Genomic DNA, 22,290 nt, shown 5'->3' with positions numbered 1-22,290 from the left:
CTGAGCTTTGCAGTTTTTGGCACAGATATTCCCACTTTCTTTCTCCTCCTGCCTTGTGTAGGTGGAAGCCCTGTAGAGAGGACAGCAAGGTAAATAGAGCCGAGCGGAAGATGTTCAGGGCAGCTTTCCACTGGGGAAATCAAGGTCTTGTGCTGAAAGCCAAGTGTCCTTGGCTAGACGTCATCTCAGTTCAATCTGCCCTCATCACACTCAGGAGGGATTTCAACCTTTCCAGAGCAAGCCTGGAGTAATAGCTGAAAGAGCTTTTGGATTTTTATGGATTTTGGCTCAGAACAGGCTTCTTTCCACTCCACAAGAAAAGTAGTCTGATAGCCCGATTTATGCACCCTCATTTTTTGGTAGGGCTTTACGAAGAATTTCATGAGAGAGTGCTGAGCCTCCCTGCCTGGCTGATGTGTACGGCCATGGGCCATACTGCAGATGACAAAAGGTGTGATGACAGGAGTGACTCTATGTTTCTCTCTCTCTTGCTCTTCTTCCCAGCTTCTCCCAGCTAGACAGTGCTTCTAGTGCTGGCATGGGGGCTGATGTAGATCTTTTGTGAATTAGAGCTTTTACTCACTGAGTATTGCTCCTACATTTTAGCGAGGTATGTCAGTCACAAGAGGATCTCATAGGCATTGGAGTTAACACAAAGCTAGCACCACAGTGGGTGAGGGTGGAGAGTGTACATGGAGGAACACCTCTATTTGGTTGCTGTTAAATCAGCTTACAGTGTCTCATGTGACTAACCATAACCCCAAGACCTCTGTCTAACACATAAACAAAGTAAGAGAGTGAAAAAATGCAGCATTTTCTCTTTCTTCCCCTTTTCAAGTATTTTTCTCAAGTGTTTGCCAAGAACTGGGTTCTGTGCATTTACGTAAATAACCACAGTACAGCACCACGGTTAGAAAGCCTTTAATACAGTTCTTAATCTTACTAGCTTCCTCATGTAAGCTTTGCTAGTGCTGGTGAATCTGCTTTCTGCTGTGCCCTGCTGAAAGGCTTTATGAGATATTTATTGCCTGTGTGACTATCTCTACCTGAGGGAGATGCTATTCCCATGGGAGCACCACGGAGGCGTGACACACTGTGCCTGGCATGCTGATCTTCCTGGCACAATGCTGGCTTGAAACCCCTCTCTGTGCAAAGGATTGTTGGGCCAAAATCTATCAGGTCTCGGAAGTAATTTGTGAACTGATCTAATTAAGGGATGGGACTGTTGTATAGGAAAGGGCTTTGCTGTGGCGGGGAGCACTTTATCTTGGATACACTCTTGCAGCCAGTCCCAGCTAATCAAGTGGAAATCCCCATTGGTTTTTAATAATTTGTCTGCCAAATTCAGCATTTTAAAGAAGGCACAAACTGAAATAATTTTCTGAAGAGTTATTTCTCTTCCAACCAAGGATTGCCTCAGCCTGGGACACGGTAGGCTGAGCTGGACGGTGGCAACAGCATCAACAGTCCCAGACTGGGCAAGAGGTAAACTGGATCCAGGGTCCAAGCATGGAGCCCAACCACAGGAGCAAACTGAGATGAAGTGAGAGCTGGAGGCAAGGCCGAGCATAGGCCCAAAGTCTATTTAGGAGACATAGCCAAAGACAGGACAGGAGATGATCTACAAGGTACTGCTATGCCTAGAGCAGCCAAGAATTTGCCGTTGCTTCTTTATTAAAGAAGATGTTGTGTAATTATGATACTTCCAAGTCTCTGCTTTATATCCGGAAAGTTTTAGATTCTAGATGTCAGGAAAACAATGTGAACCGATAAGAACGGTGCTGTATAGTCCCTAAAAATCAGTTATAATCCCTAAAAATCAGACAAAAATATTTGTTACTTTCAGTGAAATATTTCTTGGATTGTCTTATTTTCAAATGGAATTTCACAGGGCTTTTTGAAGATCTTGGACCCAATTTAGAATAATCAGTAAGCATGCTAGAAGTAGTGGCTTTTGAAATTTATAGGCTTTATGGCTATGATTTTTTTTTTTTAATAAATGGTGTTATGAGAACAAATTTGCTATCTGTCTAGAGGTGAACTGTTTCAAATATTCTCCAATATTTATGAGAGAAAAGCTGATTTTTTTTTTTGTTGCCATGTGTATTTTCCCAAGAACTCAGACTTGTCCAGTATAAGAGGTCAACTTGCAATAAATTGTGGTCTGATTTCTGGATGGTCCTGTGTAGAGCCAAGAGTTGGACTCAATGATCCCTATGGGTTTCTTCCAACTCAGACTATTCTGTGATTCTATGAAATTGTCTCAAGACTGAAGCAAGTACATTTTGTTTTTATAGTGTCCTCATCATGATGTATTTTCTTATGGTTGTTGTCTGGTGTTCAGAAGAACATGTGCCATGTAGAATTTGAGGGTGCTGTTGGGTACAGCAAGATCAGAATCAAAAAGCAGCTATTCACAAAGCTCAACTGATTACCATTATTACAGGTAGCTTTCTTCTTTTTGCAAAGCACTTAAAAGGCCAGCTTTGTAAAAGCAAGGCATGGTTATTACTGTTTATTCCTGCGTTATTATCTCTGTTCCTCACCACTGATTTTGTTTCATTTATCAGTCAAATTTTTTTATTTATTGAAGAATAAAATTCAAGGCTTGATTTCAGAAGAACAAAGCCTCTGCTCTTAGCACAACCATTAGATTATCCTTCTAATTGTCTCATTCACCTTTCTCCTTTGCGTGGTTCATCATCTCTTCTAGTGTGGTAAGACAGGAATTTTCCTCATAAATGTATGTGTTTTTTGTTTTTGAAGGGACAGAATGACCTCAGAATGGACTCATTGTCATCTTTCTAGCTTCTGTGAGAGCAGTGAGAATGGCTACCTCCTGGAGTCAGCACTAGAGAGGGATGGAGTCCCATTGGTACAAGACACATAAGGAACTTAGCTGCAAATCCAAAAGAATCTGAGAGTGGAAAGTGGGACAGTCCAGTGGGTGCAAACCAGGAGCCCCGAGGAGAATCCTGTGAGTTAATTACTGAGCTTTGGGCTTTGCCTTCTGACTCTGGGCCTTTCTGACCATCACTTCCTTGCCTTCCCTCTTGTCTTTCAAACACCTACCCATGTCAGTTTCCTTGTCCCACACCTCACTCAGCTTTGACCTACAGCTTTTCACCTGCATCTCTTCTGCTTTGCTGGGTCTTACACAGAATTAACTTGCTTGCTTCCCACTTCCTCAACTTCATTGCACAGACTTCCCATGCAGACAAGGCAGAGATCTCTGGAAGACATCCTTGGAGAAAGAGTAAAAAAAAAAATAAGGAAAAATGTAAGTAGTTATATTCCCTACAGTGCTATGCAGATTCCCTATCAACTTTGGGAGTTCAGGCTTGAGAAATTAGGACGTTTAACCAGATGTCTGGGATAGACTGATGACTTCAAATGTCTTAATATTGCATTACCTAAAATTGCTGTAAAAGGGAATAGGAGAGATTAGATACAGCACTGAATGGAAATCAAACAGCTTTGACATGTCTTTGGGCACCTGACATGGGAGCAGCCAAAACCTCTAATTACCTGGAATTTTGGCTTAACTAGTACAGTGGGGAGCTGAACACCAGGCTTTCCTTTAAAAGAAAGGAGAGTTAAACATGCAGTATTTCAACTGTATTTATATTAAAAAAGAGAGAAAAGTTCCATCTGCTTTTTTGTTTTGCACACAGAGAAACTTCAAAGACTTTTTCATTGTTTATTTTTATAGATGGAGTTATAAAAACATATATACAACTGTACAAATACACAGCATTGAACAACAGAAGGGCGTGTGTATGTGTACATATACACTCACACTGAATTATAGATTCATGGTGGATCCAAAACCACTTATTTATGTAAACAAGCCATGAGTGCAGGGCATGATCCCTCAGAAAGTACCGCCCTGATAAGAAATCGTGCTTTTGGATGAGCAGGTTGGGGAGCTGCACGTTGGCAAGGACAGGAAGGGTCACCTCCTGCTGAATGCGCGCTGCTGGAACATCCCTGGTCCTGCTGGGGCTGCAGCTCTCTGGTCCTGCAAACCTTGCTATTTGAATCTGACGGCAGCAGCTTTCCCCTTCCAAGTGCCATATCACTCCCTGGCACACTGTGTGCCTTGGCTGAATCCCTCAGTGCCCTGGTGGCTGCATGTGAAGCTGTGCAAAGCCTGGCTGAGCATGGCAGCGGCTGCACCTTGTACCTCTTGTGTGCAGGATGAACCAAGGCAAATCCTAAGTTGTCGCATTGCATTTGGAGTAGTGACAACTCTTCAACGTATGGAAAGGGGCCAGCTACCAGACCAGCTCAGTTTTCCTTGTTTAATCTCTTAAGCACATTTTCAGGCTTAACTGCTTGAGTGGCAGAACCCCCATCAGCAATTTAAAAAAGCAATTATTGTGAATCTGTTCAGAAAATACTTTTATCTGCAAGATCCTGCCCAGCTACCACATAATGGAAATGGTATGAATCACCCTGAAATATTAATTGATAAGATTTATGACCTTAAAAATATTATGAAGAACAGATTATAAGACATGCGCAGTTTGGCTCTGTCCAAGGGGGACACAGCATTTTAATGAAAGAGTGCTAATTATCACAAAAAAATGGTGGAAAATTCTTCAGTGGAGAAGAAAAGTTCCACGTGTGATCAGTCGTGCATTATGCCCTTCATGTAACACAAAAGAGAGCACACCAGATAGGTTACAGCTCTGCAAATCCCTACTGGAAAAGCTGCATTTGCAGAGTATTTTTCAGAGCTATGTGCTCTTCTGAGCCTCCATTGCAGAGGCGTGCACGGCAGCTCCGCTCCCTCTCATCTTCCTGCTGCTAGCTGCTCAGTTTTCATAAGAACGAGCTATTGTCTGTAGTTATTGAATGACATTTTGGAGAATTTCCATCTGTATTTTATTGTGCATGCCATGAAACTTCCACCACCCTCCACTGGTTATCGCGTTGTCGGAGATTAAAGAGAGCCAGTGGCTCGCCTAATTCACCGCCTCGCTCCTGCTCAAGCTTGTCCTATTTTCAGAAGTGTTTACCTGATTAGCACATGCAATTACTGATGTGTGCATAAGGCTCAGCTTGGGTTTTGAATGTTCCCTGAACCTTTCCTTCTAGATCAAAGCTCCCACGTCCTCCCGCGCTCCATCAGCCTCCCGTTGCAGTCAGTGCGACTTTGGCTGTTAACTTTGGCCCGCGAGCACATTCCTGCAGCTCAGGATTAGGTGTGGGCTCCAGCGCTGTGCTGCACCACGACCTTTGTTAGACACAGCATCTGAGCCGCCGTGTTTTTACATTATCAGTCAGCGGTGAATTCCTTACCCATTTTTTTAATGACTTTTGCAGAGAGCGGTCAGATGCTATTAAAGTTTTACTGAATTAAATTGAAGAAACTAATTTTGCTCTTAGTATTTTATTTCAGTGTGTAACTTGATTTTTAAGAAGCACTTTGTATGGCGTGGCCATTTGCATTTGCTTTATAAGCATAACATAAAGGTTTCCCTGGAGTCATGGATAAATTGCCTTCTACGTCCCCATCCTAATTAACACCATGTATGTTGCCTAACTCCTTATAATTCACCCCCATGCACACTATATAGAACATGATTGGAAAAATAATTTGAAGCAATGAGAAAAAAAAAAAAAAACTTTTGTCATATATAGGATACAGCCAAGTACATTCCCAATCAAATTAGATTAAAAAAGAAAGGACAGCGGCACTGAGACATCCGGCATTGAAAATAGACACCGAAGGCTTAATTAAAATGTGTGGCTGTGTTTTTAAAGGAGACTGCAGCAAAGGACAGACACAAAACACTTCCTGCTGAACAGCGTGGGGACCTGGCCATGTCTCTGTGACCAGATTGGGGCTGCTCCAGTCCTGGGGAGAGTTCCCAACCCTACAGCTCGTTCTGCAGCCCCAATAATTGCAGGGCTGGGGTCTGCCATGCAGACTGATGAGCTGCTGCAGCTGAGTAAGTCCACATCTTGCCTTGCAGCAGAGGGGGGCAAGTCTCTGAATGCTTCTAGACTGTAAGTGCTGTCTGAGCAGGCTGTGGGGATTTCTCATTCTTCTTCCTTTTTTCCCTCCTTTTTCCCTGTGGAGCCCTGAAGACTAATGCAATTTGGAGAGAGAGCAAGTGTCAGAGGGCTCAGTTCTCTATGCACCAGCAGTGGGACCAAACTCCAACTGGAGAGGTTAGCCCCTTACCCCCTGCTCGTTCACACAAGTTAATCAGATCACCTGTGTGTGATCCAGGACACTGCTGCAGGACATTGCTGCACCCTGCGTCAATTACACATGGAGGCAGGCAAAGAACTGAAGCGGCCCACAGCCATTCAACAGCAGCACTTGTCACATCAGCCAAAACAGCTGTCACATTGTCTGGGAACTGCCCCACCCCTGGAAGTGTCCAAGGCTAGGTTGGATGGGGCCCTGAGCAGCCTGAGCTGGTGTCTGATGTAGTGCTTGGCAACCCTACCTATGGCAGGGGGTGGAACTAGATGATCTTTGAGGTCCCTTCCAATCCAAACCTGTCTACGATTCTATGATCCACCACCCTTGTGCTCCTTTCAAGCAACACTCCATCTTTTCCATGGGATCAGCAACCTTGGGACCCCATGAGCCTTTAGACTCTTCCCACTGCTTGGCTCTCCTCTGTAGGGATCGTCATGAGAGGCTTTTAAAGTCGTGTTGCACTTACCAGAGGAAGAAAAGGGAAAAATATAAATATACAGTCATTGTTTCTATCCTTGCACTTAAAAAATAAACATTGCCTTTTGATGCTTCAGAGAAGATGTGGTGTCATTTCCTGAAGGAGAAGGAGGGGGCAAGAGGACTGAGAAGAAAGGCAAGTGGGAAAACAAATGCTTTTGATTTAAAATAAAATAAATAAATGTATGTGTTTATATTGTCCAGGGGGAGAGAGAGAGAGACAGAGAGAGAAAGAGAGGAAAGAAAGAAAGAAAGAAAGAAAGAAAGAAAGAAAGAAAGAAAGAAAGAAAAAGAGAGAAAGAGAGAAAAGAAAGAGAAAGAGAGAAAAAGAGAAAGAAAACTGTCCACCCTTTTCAGAAACCACTGATTTTCCATGGTAAAGAAAGAATTTAAAAAAACAAACAGAAGTTCCTTGCTTGCTGATTGATTTGGGTAAGTAAATGCAATACAAATTTTCCTCCCTGTGTTGTTTGGTAACAGCCAGCCCTCTGTCCTTGTGCAGATGTTCAGGGAACAGGGTTCACCCTGAGCCTCCTCAAGCTCAGAGTGGAGACCAGAAGACACCTCTTTGCCCCGAGTGAGAGCTGGGGCTCCATGTCCCAGCATCATCCATATGCGTGTCTTTATGCTCATCCTTCCACTGACACTGAAGCAGGGTCTGGTGCAAATCCACATCTTGCTGACCTCAGCTTGCATCAGCTTGCTTGGCCCTACCTGGGGAGGGGGATGCTCCCACACATTGAAATGGGTGGGATTGCTCCACACTGATCCTTGTGTGGAACAGGTTGGGATTGCTCCACACTGATCCTCACTGGAACAGGTTGCCCAAGGAGGTTGTGGATGCCCCATCCCTGGAGGCATTCAAGGCCAGGCTGGATGTGGCTCTGGGCAGCCTGGTCTGATGGTTGGTGACCCTGCACTCGGGAAGGGGGTTGAAATTAGAAGTTCGTTGTGGTCTTTTTCAAGCCAGGCCATTCTGGCTGTGATGATTCTATGTACCAGAGACTGGGAAGGAACATCAGTCTGTTCAGATTCTAATTTTACTTGGAGAGAGGACTGCGTCTAATACAGGCTAAGGGAAGAAGACAGTATCAACTAATTGGTTACAGCTTCACAAAACAGCGCGAAGGATACACTGGTGGCATAGCCATGGTGGTCTAAGGGATGAAACTAAAGCATTCAAAAGTATACCAGAAATGACTAAATTAGCTCCAGCTAAAGGCAGCTGAAAGAAATGTGCCTATCTGAGCAAAGCCTGCCAAAATGAGCGAGCTGGATCCCCACCATACAAATAGAGGCAATCTTCTCCACAGCCCCACATATAATGCAGGTACGATTTAGTATGACTTGAGAGGAAACTTAAACTACTTCTGCCTTCCCATGAATTCTGATCTTTCTTCTTCTTTTTTGTTTTTTTCCTTTGGAAGTAAGAAAATCTTCCCTGAGCATCCATTGTTCCTGTGTGGGTAATGAAGCATTTGCTCTGGGAGCTTTGGTCACTCTGCTACTCACTTGCAAGGTGCTGGGAAGCTGCTCTGCATTCAGCAATGCTGCAGGTACTTGAAATGCCAAAAAAGTCGAGCATGAGATGTTTATTAATTGGGAAATGCATATCTTGTAGGCTGAAATGGAGCGCAGAGAGGAACTGATTCAGGGTGCTGAAACACAAGCTGAAGTTTATTCGCCTTTTATGAAGGGAAAGGATAGTCACAAACCAAATTCCTCCCTGCATTAACCAAACTGCCAATTGCTGGGTACAGCTCTCTTTAAATCAAATATTTCCTGCTCTAAACTGCAGCTGTCAGTTCTTTAACTGAATATATTGACTATGAAACCTATCACCGGGGAAATCACATCCATATTCTATTCCAAACATACAGTGGTTGTTTACCAATCTCTGAACTCATAAATAAGGTACAAAAGAAGAGTACAATTTGGAATTACATAAAATGCTCCAAAAATTCCTCTAGTAAACTGAGATCTGCTTTCCTGGTCACTGGATATGGAGCTTTGTGCCTTCCAGCTTTGTGCTTTTCCTTCCAGCTTCTCCTTTAGGATACAAAATCATGTAGTATGGTACTAACGCTTCTTACATAAGCTTTGCTCATCAATACAGTACTAATGGGCTGATGGGCAAAGCTAGCTAGAAATGCAGATGAGATTAATGTAAGGAAGAATACGTATTATTATGAAATGCAACAAAGTCATATTTCAGGATTTCCCACAGATTGGAAGTGGGAAGTAAATGAGTGGAATTGGTCAGTGTGAAAATCAGACAACTTTAGATTTTTTCATATTTTGAATATTTTTTTGAGGCCTGTGCAGTCTGTGATTGCATTTATTATATTCTGAGAGTATCCCACAGCGCTGGTTTCCTAATTTTCTAGCTCAGTATGCATCATGGCCTTGTGCACCTACAAAGATGGGGCACCCACAGCTCTGGTCAGCAGTGCCAGGGCTTCACCACCAGTGAAGGTTTTCCCCCTGACATCTAATTTGTATCTTCCCTCTTTTAGTTTAAAGCCATTTTCCCATGTCCTATCACCATCTACCCATGTAAAAAGTTGATTTTCCTGTGTTTATAATCTCCCTTTAAATACTGAAAGGCCACAGTGGGGTTTCCCTGAGCCTTCTCCAGCCATCCTGCTTTCTAGCACCCTGAGATTCAGTGGGAAAGCTCTGCTTTTTGAAAATAACTTTCCAAAGCTCCTCTCTTTGTCTTTGGAACGGTTAAAAACCAAAAGCCCACATTCAGATAACCAGAACAGTGGCTCCAAATATTTTGTCTCGAGCCCCTTTCTGGTAAGGATCCACAGACAGCTCTTGAGCTGTGCACGCTTAGCACGAAGCAGTGCTGCGGTCACAGTCAGGAACTGGGCTCAAGCACACTGTCAGGCTGGGGCTCAGCAGAGTGGGGCTTAATTCCTGGAGCTGACATGGCTTTCCTGTGTGATTTTTGGCCGGTCACCAAATCTCTCTGGGCCTCGTTCCCTGTCTGCAAAATCACACCTCTCCGACCTGCTGCCCCTCAAGGGAGTAAGGAGAGGCCGCCTGTGAGCATGTGTGTGCAAGTGGGGGGCTTGCCTCTCGGACAGGGCCCCCAGACAATCTCACAACTCCAATCATGAGATAAAGCAAGGAGATTATCCTAAACGGTCTGGCAGATGTTGGAGAGACTCCAGGCCTGGTGCGGTCGGGAGGTGCTGCGCAGGCTGCTTGTGCAACGCTGAGGAGCCGTGCTGTCCTTTTGCAGCCCGCTCCGGTGAACAATCTGTGATTTATTTATTGCAGAGCAGTTTCTGAGTCACCTTTTTCTCCATGTAATGAAAACAGTGAGAAAGTGAGTCATTTGGAGAAACACAGCCTGCAGCACTCGGCTCTCACCCTGCTTCCAGGGGAGGGGAGAGCCCTGCAGGTGGGCTTGGAAGGGAGGGAGAGCAGGAGAAGCAGCTTGCTTCTCCCCGAGGATTTTTGTCTGACCTTGGAAAAGTCACGTAGCCTCGTTAGGATTTAGGCCATGAACTGGGAATAGAAACCTGGCCTTGCACGGAAGGGTGTTTTTTTTATAGGATGACACCGTAAGAGCTGTGAGACTGTTGGCTTCTGTGCTAACAGGGTCTTTCCAGGAGCTCTGGGCAGGGAGAGTGATGAAAGCACAGATGTAATAACTGGCTGGAAATATGTAAAAGGTGGATGCAGAGATAGAGAGAGCATGCCATTCCCCATGGATAGGGGATAGGAAAAGAAGTACTATCCTGAAATTACAGAAAGGAAAGAAATAGGGTAATTGTTAGGAAAAACCTTCTGAAAGTGCAGTACTGCATGCTGGAATGGATTGTCTGGGGAGAGGGAGGACTCCTCAGCCTTGGGATTTTGACCCTGGTTAGATGCACATCTGCTTGGGGTGTTCAGGTGGGGCTGCTTCAGTCTGGTTTTTGGGTTGTTTTTTTTTTGGCTGCATGCAGAGAGGAGCTAACTGCATTCCCTGAACAGGCTGGGTTTTAGCAGGTCCCCCTATGACTAATAGTTTCAACATATCTGAGTGCAAAGATGACAAATATTTAACTTGCCTAATTATTTGCTTCACTCAGTCTGTCCTAATGCTCTTTGATATTTTTCCTTCTCCCAGTGGCATGGGTAAGCAAACTCAGTGCTTCCTTTGTCAGTGTAAAATTTACCTCTCTGTTCATCAACGCCCTCCTTTCATGCTGCCATCATTCCTTGCTGCCTTCTGGTCTATCTCCATTTGTGAGACTTCCTCCATCCTGCAGGCATCGTGTACCTGTTTCTGGCTGCACAGATTTGCTAATCAAAGCATTTGATAATGGTTGGCCTTTGGTCTCCTCCTCCTGCTGGTTCGTTGAAGTGTTCAAGCTTTTTGGATGCTGTTGCCCAGAGTTCAGAAGGAACATCAGCAAGGCTGGAACTGTAGAGCCTTCCTGAGGTGTTCATCTAAGAAATGGAAGAGTGGATGAAACTCAAGGATGCATAAAGACTGGGATAGGAAGAACTTGGCATTTAACCTCCAGAGTGTTTCATTATTTCACAAATTAGTGCTAGTGATGTTTCTGTCTGAACAAGCGGATGGAGGAAGGTGTCTTTCAGGAAGAGAGGAGAAAAGCATCTCCTTCAGCTCAAGTAGAATCATAAAATCACAGAATGGTTTGGGTTGGAAGGGACCATTAAGATCACCTATTTCCAGCCCCCAGCTATTGGCAGGACACCTCCCTGTAGACCAGGTTGCTCACAGCACCATCCAGCCTGGCCTTGAATGCTTCCAGGGAGGGGACATCCACAACCTCTCTGGGCAACCTGTTCCAGTGTCTCACCGCCCTCACAGTAAAGAATTTCTTCCTAATATCTAGTCAAAATCTGGCCTCTTCCACTTTAAAGCCATTTCCCCTCATCCTGATGCTAGATGCCCTTATAAAAAGTCCCTCCCCAAGTAGACAATGTGAGGGATGTTGGGTGCCCTCTACAATAGCCACAGATGGAAGTGGTGGGTGAGAAAACTCAAGTGACAAGGACAAAAAGCTGTGAGCTGGGCCATGTGAATGGTCTCCGCATCAGCATGTGGGTGTTTACAGTCGTCAGAGCTGTGAGCTTCTACAGAAATGAATCAGGTTGAATATTAACAATTCAGAAAGAGTGGTGATGCAGTGGCAGAGCTGCCCAGGGAGGTGGTGGAGTCACTGTCCCTGGAGGTGTTCAAGAGCCGTGGAGATGTGGCACTGGGGGATGTGGTCAGTGGACATGGTGGGGTTGTGTTGATGGTTAGGGTTGATGATCTTAGAGATCTTTTCCAACCTTAATGATTCTAATGAGAGGTCGAGAATCTCGGAATAGTCTTAAGAAGGAACTTGACAGATTTTCAATAGTCTCCTGAGTCCTTCCAGTCCTACGTTTCTAAAAAGATGCTGGAGAAAAAGAAGAGCTAGAGATAGGATAACAGAAACACCAAGACAGCTCTCTGAAAAGAGACAGCAAAGAATTAGAAATGTGTGAAGGGAGAAGTGGAAGTTGGTGAGATAAAAGTTGAAAAACCAAAAAATTCTGAAAAGCACACCCAGCCTCTATCAAACAGTGCAGGGAATGCAAATAAAGCTTTGCACCACCCCCTCCTCATCAGACAGGGACTTCCAGTAATACTGAAAAGTAGATCTATCCCCCGTTGATGCAGCGTGCAGGGAACCTGTGGGAAGCAGCTACCATTAGGCATCACTGAGCCAGGGCATCTAGCAGGAAGGATTAGAGCTGGAGAGGGGTATTGAGGGCATCTGTGGTTATGTATGTATGGATAAAAATAAGTATTATAAATGCACAGGCTTCCAGGCACAACCTCAAACTCCTCAGGGCTAAGAAACCTCCCTTCCAAGTAGGTTATTCCATAGCTCTCCATGGCATTAGCTCCTGTCAGAGACAGGATACTGGACTAGACGGGCCCCTGGCAATTCCTCTACAGAAAGTGTATTTCCAAAATAAAGATCCTGAAAAAAAAATCCCTGTAACAAAGAAGAAGTTATTGAGTTGTTTATTAAATAAATTCATTTGAATAGGGAGAACAGCAGATCCTTTGTTCTCCCCCTCAGTTTGAACGGTGGGGCTTGGAAGGGAAAATGAAACCACCGCTCCAGCAAGCAGAATAGGGTCCTCAGTGCTTGCTTCTAGCAGAATAAAAGGCCTATATTTAGAGGATTCCAAGTATTTGAGATATACTGAACTGGTGGCTGTTTTGGGCAAATTTCCAAACCCATCTGATTTTCCACATAAGTGAAACATTTCAGTAACATAAGAAGTTGCAAAAAAGAGCTGAAAATGGTGTTTTGCTATCTTTACAGCCGATCTGCCATATTTAATACAGTTTTGAGAGAACACGTATGATAGGATTTGATACAATTGATATGAAGCTGCATCTGATTTTAGAATGGGTGTATATTTTCATGCATGTATCCACAAATGCATAGGCACAAACATGCTCTGAATGAGCACATATAGATATACACTGTGTAAGTTATTCAGGCTTTTCTCCTGTTCATTGCTTGCTTAATTATTCATTCACTCATTGTCTTGAGACACCTGTCTGTCTATCTAGCCATATATCTACCTATCTATCATGGGACCGCTTGGGTGTATTACAGCATAAGATCTCTAAATTTGTGCAGAATGTAGTGCCTTTGGTTTAATAGCTCTAATAACTCTATTTTAAAGGAGAAATACAGATGCATGAGACTCTGATAAAGTATGGCAATTGCAGTGCCTCGGTGAATCACTGTAACAGGTGTGGAGTCCTCTAGTCAATAGTTTGCAGATACCTTAGGCTGATACAACAACCATGCCAGGTGCAAATTGCATCTTACTTTAAGAGAAGTGGTTTTTATAGCTACCTTTGGAGTATCACAGTGGAAATAACAGCAATTTCTGTTGTGAGCCTTCCATCACCCCATGCAGATCTCACTCCCTTCCCTCCTTTTTTGATTGATCATACATTTTGCATAGACCATTTGGGTTTGTGATTCCTATGCTTGTTCTCTATCTCGCAGTAAATCTTCACACAGAGGAAAATTACAGTGTGAGTCTTTGATTTCTGCATCAGTTTTGTGTGGCCCAAAGACACTTGTCTTAGCTCTTCAGCTCTTTTAGTGCTGCCTTTATTATGATGTGATCTTCCAGGTAAGAGCTGAAGACAGTTTCACGCTTCAGATTTGCCTCTATGCCTCGAGTTTGTAATAGCCGGCCACAGCTAAAGGCTTCAAATCAGCAGTGGACAACTTTAAGCACAGAAACTTAAGTGGAGTTTAGATGGCATAAGGATGACATAAGTATAAGTCAAGCAGACCGTCATCAGATGCAATGTCATGAATGCCTGCAAGTCACTCACTCCTGAGAGACAGGATGTGCTGTCAGTCCTTGCCTGATCTGACTGCTCACGGCCTTGCATACATGGTGTGTTTCTGCAGAGGTGCCTCAGACACTCATCTGCTCTAGGAGCTGCTTAGAGAAGATCCAGCTTGTGAAACTCAAGGAAACTCAGAAAATTCTGTGATGCTGACAAACCCAGGGCGTCACAGAGCTAAAAGAGAGAGAATGGTAACACGTCTGAGATAAATGGGCTTCTCCTGTGTGACCCATGAGCACCAACAAACATCATGGAACGACTTCTAAGGGGCTGTGAAAAGGAAATGCCCAGCAGAGGAAATCTACTAACAGTTGATTTACTAATCTACTAACACATATGTCATGGAGTTATTTTTGTTAATGCACATGCGACAAAGATTTTACCCTCTCCTTAGTTAGGAACTATTATGGGGTCACCACTAGCTAGATATTATCCTTATTTTATAATCGTCCAGGATATATAGGTTGACATTTCCAAAATATTCATTACTTTTGGTGCAGTGAAAAAACCTAGCATAGGAAATGAAGAAATGTTGTTTCTTTTCTCCAAGCATTACTAAAATGATTTGTTTCAACCTATTTTTGAACATTTTGGTAGTGCTTTTTCAATATTATATAAATAGAAAGCCCAACAAATTGCTACAAACAGCAGCTTAGATCAAACCTGTATTGCTGACTGATTTGAGGAAACATATACACGAAAGCTCTCTATTTTAGACACATTGGAGATTAAGATGTGATCTCCAGTGCTGTTCATTGGCAACCAGTTCTGCAGACTCAGTGTTTAAGCTAAGCAATTACCTGTATGTTAACATGAGTTGAAAGGAGATGGATAGAAGTCAGGATAACTCCACCCCCTGGAAATCACTTCTTTGTGAATTCCTCGCCCTATTCATCCTTGTCAAGTTTAGTTCTATTGAGCATGTTCTTCTGAAGTTTGGCCTTTTAGACTCAGGAGAGGACCCCCTTGATAGATCCTTCTGCAACATATAATGCTTTTAGAGCCTTTCATGCTGTTCCATTTTCCTAATGTGGCCTTCATTATCTTCTATTTCTTGTCCTATTATTTTTCTTAGGAAGGATGTTCTGATTCTAATACTTTACAACTTTTTAAAAGCCACAAACAGTTATTCAAAGGCCTGACTCTTTCCTCCGATGCCACTTTGTGATGGTGATTTTGCATGGCCTGCTTGCCATTGAATCATATCTGAAACAGGTCTCACTGGCCAGCACTATGCTCAAGCCTAAAATGGCAGTTTCCAAAAAGCACTCTGGGTGCTGCTCTCATCCAGCAGCCATTTCTCACAGAAAGGGAGGTGTCAGCATTGACCTTGCACTGATGAAATCCTTGGCTGATCCCGACAAGGTTCACCTCCCTCAATATTAGTGCTGAAGCTGACATCCTCTGGACTCCACAGAGCATGACTGGGAACAGCACGACCTGTGGAGCCCAGCAGAAGGAAACACATCAAAATAAATACCCTTTTTCTCATGTGCAAGGGCAGAATTGATACCCTGGTCAAAAAGCCAAGTGCTGCCACAGCAGTTCTTGGTTGTAGGCATGTGTTTATTGGCTTTAACAGGGTGTCAGAGAGTATGCCTATCCAGACTTGTGGAACAGATATTAAAACATCCCTTAAAATGATTTGTTATGTATGGTTAGTGTGGCGTGAAGAGTCCAGGGTCTTAACTACTAGATGGGAGCAAATATATAGAATGCCTTGCTTTGAGGTTTCATATCACACCTGATAAATTCGCTTCCTGAAAAGGAGGGAGTAATCACTGGGCAGATCTGAAAGATCTGGATGAGGCACTCTAGGCTGCATCCTTACAGGAGGCAAGCTGTTCCACCTGGGTACATCCAGCCCTTTAATTTGACAAGTGCTCCAAACTTTGCCTGTGTGCATCTCAGATCTCCAAAGGATCTGATTGATGAATGAGTCTACACAGCACAAGCCTAGTCTGAACCCAGCTAGTGTAAATTATCTTGGGACCTGCTTCACCTGGCTTTCTCCTGCCCACTGCAGGAATAGCATTCTTGTGACAAAGTGAGAGCCCTTGTGACTGCAACATGAGACCGTGTGCTTGAACTCAGAGTGAAAAAGGGAAGGAAGGAGTGATGGAAAGCATCACCTGTGCTGCCCTTATGGAAGTGTATTTGATAGAGCCATCAGTATAGAGCTGCTACAAAGATTTAGTGGAAACAGCAAGTGTGGAAAGTATTTTCTACTGACAGAACAGCTAAGCTAACTTTACAGTGGAGACTTTACCTCTCGCATTATCTGACTGCTGGGATTTAAGCCCTAATCCTTTTCATTTTTTGTTACTTCCAGCACCTTGTGGCTCGAGGTGTGCTTGATGAACAAGGTTGAACTGGAATCTTTGAGCTGGAATCCTCTTAAGTCTGAACACTGGAAAACTGGTGAAGAGTGAAGTGGGAAATACAGACGTGTGAGCTCCTAGGCTCCTGTGCCTGGCGGACACTGCAACAAGATCCAGCACAGGTGAGATCTCTCCTGGCTGGTTGAATCTGATCTAAATCTGCACAACTGCTGAAGGTCTAATCCCACTCCATACCTTTACACTCATCTCCGCTTCAGCATGACTTCATGCCACCTAACAAACCCTACAGAAACAGTAGAGTGGTTTCTTTTCAGATGGCTTAGGTCTGCAAGATAGCTGAGTGCAGGGAGGAGGCAGTGATGTCTAGTGAAGGTAGCTCGTATCTCTTTGCACAAGTCCACTGCTCTGCAGCTTGGGACAAAGAGCTGCTGCTTGTTCCTGAGCCAACAGATTCTGACTAGCTGCACTCACTGCTGAAGAGCAGCATTTTGCTGCACAAGCCATCATGTCAGCTTTACAGTCATGGTAATTTCTCCATGGCAGGCAGAGGAGCTAGCCCTCAGTGAGGCATGCAGTCATGTTATGCTTTGAACATAAGCTGATTTTGCCTTGGAAGTAAGATACCACATTTCCTGGCACCCACACACTGAGCATTCTCTCCTCTCACACACATGCAGCCAGTTTTCAGCTTTGAATTCTCTGCGTTGAGAATAGTGATAGCCCACTCTCCCCCCAGCACCCAGATTTGTTCACCGTGGGTGATCAGCCATTTCCAGCTTCTTCAGAGACAAAACCTTTCTTTGCTTTAATCTTTGAGGGCTGCAGAAGTGTCAGAGCAATGAAAGATGGGAATGAAATTCTCTGCCAGCCTTCATGCAATTATTAAGCACTACATTCAGAAGCTTTACTTTGACAATATATGAATAAAGGCAAAAACAGCATTTCACGGCAGATTATCCATCCCACCTGGGTCAGGACAGGATGCCATGATGCACAGTGCCAAAAAGAACACTGTCTGACTTTGAGCCAGGCTGGAGTTTCAGAGTTAGCAGCTGAAATTGCATTTCATCACAGGTGGGAGAACGTTTCATGGGAAGAGAGGAGACCTGATGCACACTGATTGTGGGTGTTCACCTCACAGCCGTGTGGCAGCTCTGCCCACAGCAGGGGGTTGCAACTCAATGATCTTTAAGGTCCCTTCCAGCCTAAGCCTTTCCACCTATGATTCTGTTGAGAATATTTGTTTGCTATGCCTGAGCAGGTAACACTTGGAGAATAGAGGCCCTTTTCATCCAATGGTGGATGAAGGCTAGCAAGGTGACTGCTTCAGGAAGATGCTGTTGCTGGACCATTTTGCACTTATGGATTGATTTAGGCTGGTATTTCACTGAGAAGGCAGGAGAATGGTGGAAAGCAGGGGCACATCTTTGATGCTTACGCTGAACTGAAGGAATCCCTGTGTCGGATCCCTCACAGTGTATGTGTAATAGTGGTGGCCATTCTTATTCAGCTCTATAGGAGCAGTTCTTTTCTGGCTAATTCACCAGCTGTGTGCTAACTGGCAGCTTCTGGGGCTCACATGAACAATGGTACATAGTGCACATATTCCATAGGATTAAAAAAAATAATAATCCTGCTTTGTTTTAGGCATAACTAGTAATTTGACCTTGTTTTTCTTCCACATCATAGTGCTATACAGTATGTGAGCACCATTCTAAAACTCTGTTCTTTATTGGAAGCTTGTAGAGATGTCCCTGCCTATAGCAGGGGGTTGAAATTATATGATGTGAAAAATCACTTCCAACCCAAACCAGTCTATGATTCTGTGATTCTAAGCTAAATGTTTAAAGGCATCCCCTGTCCAGCCATCATCCTCAATCAGTACTGAAAGACAGAATTCACTGAAATACTGTTCATTAATTAGATTGTGGCCCAGACCACAGCAGCATGGGTTCTGAACACAGAGGCTTATTTCTGTTTGGTTATTGAAGGATTGTGAAAAGGCTAGAGACAAGTTTAGAAGATGGTTCAAGAGGAAAGCTGCTTGCTGGTGTAAATGCATTAATTATTGAGACAAATTTAGCTGGTTGGAACACTGCATAAATCAGCACATGGTCTGAAGCTTTTATGGAAATAATTGCATGTGCCTTTGCAGATGTCGAATTTCTAAGAGCCAGAGCTTTGGAGCTAGCAAACACGAAGGCAGACGTAAGAGGACCCGGCTGCTTTCAGGTTCCTGCTCAGCCAGACAGCCGAAAGAGATTTAATTTCTCCTGCAAAAAGTGAGACTGAGTGTCACTGTTGAAATTCCATACACTTCCCATTTATTACTCCTATGTGAAGATGTATTGTAGATAGTCATAGAACCAGAACAGACAAGTTTACACTAACTCAGGCTACATGACGAGCTTGCCAAAAACTTGAAATCATTGTGGGATATCTGATAACACATTATTAGCACTGCAAAGTAGCTGGATATCCCATGATCTTTCCTTCCTTGCCTTTCTCAGAATCTAAGTAGAGCGTTCCTGTTTCAGGAGGTTTTCAGAGGCTGCTTCACATTGGCTTCACACTGTTATAGATGAAATCTCTTTTTTAAAAAAAAAAACTTTTTTTTTTTTCTTTTGTGATGGACTTGCAAAATAATAGGCAGTGGTAGCAAAGTGATGGTTCATATATGGTCTGACTCTGAAATGGAAGATGTAGCAAAATGCCTGACAAGAAAGGCCCATCCTTTTGTCTTGGTGTGAAGATGGCATCAGGTAAGGCTGTATGTGTGCTTACCCACACAGTGATGTAGGAAATCAAGCACAGGGATCAACTTACCATGACTGATTGCTATCCTATTTAAGGTTTCCTTTGCTGTCCAAATTCCTTAACCAATATTGCTTCAGCTGCTTAACAAAAAGAAACATGAACGTTTGGTTTGATTCAGCAAAGTATTTTAGCATTCATCTAACACCAAGCACACAGGAAAACTGATTTTCAGGGGTCACGACCAAAAAGCCACATGAACAGAAGGATAGCTCTGTATTCATCTGAATAGCTACCTCCTTCATAGATAGTTTTTAAGTCAGACTGTTGCTCAAAGTTGCCTTATTCAGAGAATTCCTGAGATTTCTGCTAAAGAGGTACCCACATAACCCATGGGGGAATATGCTCGCCTGGCAGGAGATGCGGGTGAAGCTGCCTCAGCCAGTGGAGCCCTTTAGCAGAAGCAAGCAGCTAATGCTTTGGTTGAGAAAGTGCTCAATTACACTGAGATTGCCTGGGGAGGACAAGGAGTCTGCCATTGGAGGTCTGTAAGGATGATCTCCAGGAACAGTGCAGTCAAGCTGATCCTTTGTGAGAGCAGGATGATGGAGCAGATGACTGCCAGAGATCCCTGGGGGATTTCATGGTCCCAACAGAACTATAAGAACATGAATAAAAGGTCAGATTTTTATACCTCATTTGTGTGCCCTGTAATGGAAGAGTGACAGGTAACTGTTAAATCAGTTTTTATTGATAAAATGCCAACTATCACTTAATATTTTAATCTGCAGGTATGGATTTCACCATAAGATGGAAACCACTAGATTCTAAATCACTATTTTCTTCAAGCATGTTTTCATTCTTGTTTTTTCATAACCTGAACAATCTGATCTTTAGGATATGATTGTAAAACAGTTTCCTATAAGGGTAAATTTTGTGAAAAACACAGATCTGATAAAACAGCTTTTATTTCTTTGTTGGATTGACAGCATGTTCCCTCACACTAGCTGATATTTCCAGATTGATTGCTAGGAGCAAGTCATACATTAAAGGAAGAAAAAAGAAAGAAAAGAACCTGGAGAGACTGATACCACACATCACGTCACTGATACACAACGTGGCATTGCCAGGATAGACTGACTGAGCAAATCACCAATTTAATTTGGAATTAAATGCACCAAGGTGGATATTTTTCTTACAATTAGTGATGATGTGGCTCAAGAAGTAATTTATTCCTTCTTTCTGGGATAACTGATGAGTTATGTGCTTGTGATGCATGTTGACATGGTGTAGTCATACTTCTCAGAACAGATGAATGGCTGAGAAAACCCTCCCCACTACACAGTTATTACTCAGCTTGCATCACATGGGAAATAGGTCTGAGAAGAGTGACTACAGCTTTGCTGCATAGAGAGAGCTTGAAAGCCTGCTGCTGGCTGCAAAAGAAGCAAAACTTTCCTTGCTGTCTTTTGGAAGCATTGAACTACCAGCATAAAATTTGTCTGGTATGGGAAGCAGTGAGTATACTCTTAACTCTGGGGAGAGGCAGTCTAGTCACAAAGAGTGTTTCTCTCCTCCCAGCATCCTGGGTGGTTCTTGCACCCAGGTAGGCTGGGCCTAGAAAACCTGTTGAGTCTTTCATCAGGTCCTGGAAGGCACAAAGGGACACGAAGGGCAGAAAATTTGTCTCTGAGGATGAGGAAGATGCCTCAGCTCAGCTTGCTTGCTGAACTATTGTGAGCACTGCACTGGAGACATATCACCAACAGACTCATGGAGTTTATCTCAGTTGCATGCCTGCCATCTTCCTAGTTATTCGGGAACACATCTTGAGGGATAGGTGAAGTCATTTGGTGAGTCAGGGAAAGGCTTTGATTGAGTGGATGCAATATGTGAACATCACTGTCTGTGACTGGCCAGCTTCCTTTTTTACCTCAGAATAGCATCTGGGAGCTGAATGAACCTCCTCACTTCTGGTGGGCTGACCTTGGGAGGAAGTGGTAGAGAAATCAGCTGGGAGTAACCAGCTATTCAAAACAGATCAAAATCCTAACCAAGAAACTTCCTGAAAGGGTTACAGGGGAGAGGATGTGGAAACACCCAGGACATTCAGAACCTGCTAGCCAGCAAACTTTTGAAAAGAAACAACAAAGCAAGGCGGCCTCTCCTCCACTAATTGAGAGAAATAAAGAGTTGAAATACCCCCTGGAACCGATGAAAAATCAAGTCAGAAACAGAAATATTCATGCATTTACTCTACTGGAGGGTAAAGAATTTCCAAACCCAGTTTCTTTTGTGGAAACCTGGCTTCCTAGGGCTCGGAACGAGATGTTGAGAATATCCCACTGCATGTGGTTTGCTGGCTCAGGATCACTGCCAGGGCCATCACTCCCAATAACAAGCAAAACAAAATTGAGCTGCCAAGTTTCAAATGTTCATGGGAAAGGCAGGCTCATGACTGTAGAGAGTGCAATGAGGAAGCACGGGTTCATTTACTTCCAATTCAAACTGACTGTCCACACTTGTTTTGCCATTGCCTCAGATAACACGGTTTCTTGTACTGACAGAGCCCAGTGAAAGTACACCCACAATTTAAGATAAGAGATGAAACTTATGGAAACAAGAAACCATCTGGGATATTGTGGGTTGTGATGCCTCTGCTTGAGAAGTCCAGAAGCAGATGTGAGACCCCTCTGTGGAGGACAGCCTTCAAGTCTACGCAATGCATGTCCTTTCCCTATACTAAATGCTCTCTCTTATTCTTCCCAGGGCTTTCTTCCCCTATCCTTTCTTTTTCATGATTGTAGTCTTCCTGCCAGTATGCTGACTGATGACCCCTTGTGGGCTACTACCCTGGTTCAAGTGTGTGGTTGCTCTTGAGACTTCCAGTCACTGCCAGGAAGCATCAGTGTGATACGGGGCAGCTCCCAGTTCTGCTCTGCCCCAAAGCTGCCCTATAGAGGTGTTAATGATTTCAGTGATTTTCTTCAGTGACACCTCACTCCCATTAACCAGCTCACTGCAACACTTTGAGCACCCAGACAGCCTCTTTTGAAATATTTTTGATGCTGTCTTCATATAATGTTGCCTCTTCCTCA

The 22,290-nt window shown here is 43.7% G+C and overlaps 1 long non-coding RNA gene across 7 annotated transcripts in view; it reads left to right on the top strand.

Moving 5' to 3' along the window:
* LOC122158300 overlaps nucleotides 1-22,290 on the top strand; it is a 57,461-nt gene that overhangs the window by 5,631 nt on the left and 29,540 nt on the right. For 3 of the 7 annotated variants that reach the window (XR_006168198.1, XR_006168195.1, XR_006168196.1), the window contains one exon: nucleotides 2,767-5,369. This is a non-coding gene — a long non-coding RNA (uncharacterized LOC122158300). Of the gene's footprint in view, nucleotides 1-2,766; nucleotides 5,370-8,127; nucleotides 8,257-16,428; nucleotides 16,600-22,290 lie in introns of those variants that run through there. The other 4 variants (XR_006168199.1, XR_006168200.1, XR_006168201.1 and 1 more) reach the window with 3 other exon arrangements.

The sequence above is a fragment of the Centrocercus urophasianus genome, unplaced genomic scaffold, assembly GCF_019232065.1.
Source record: "Centrocercus urophasianus isolate 14NV4802_14NV808 unplaced genomic scaffold, USGS_Curo_1.0 seq_14, whole genome shotgun sequence".
In the NCBI taxonomy this organism is placed as follows: Eukaryota; Metazoa; Chordata; class Aves; order Galliformes; family Phasianidae; genus Centrocercus; species Centrocercus urophasianus.
The sequence above is the reverse complement of the archived record's forward strand: the minus strand, read 5'-3'. Positions and strand labels throughout refer to the sequence as shown.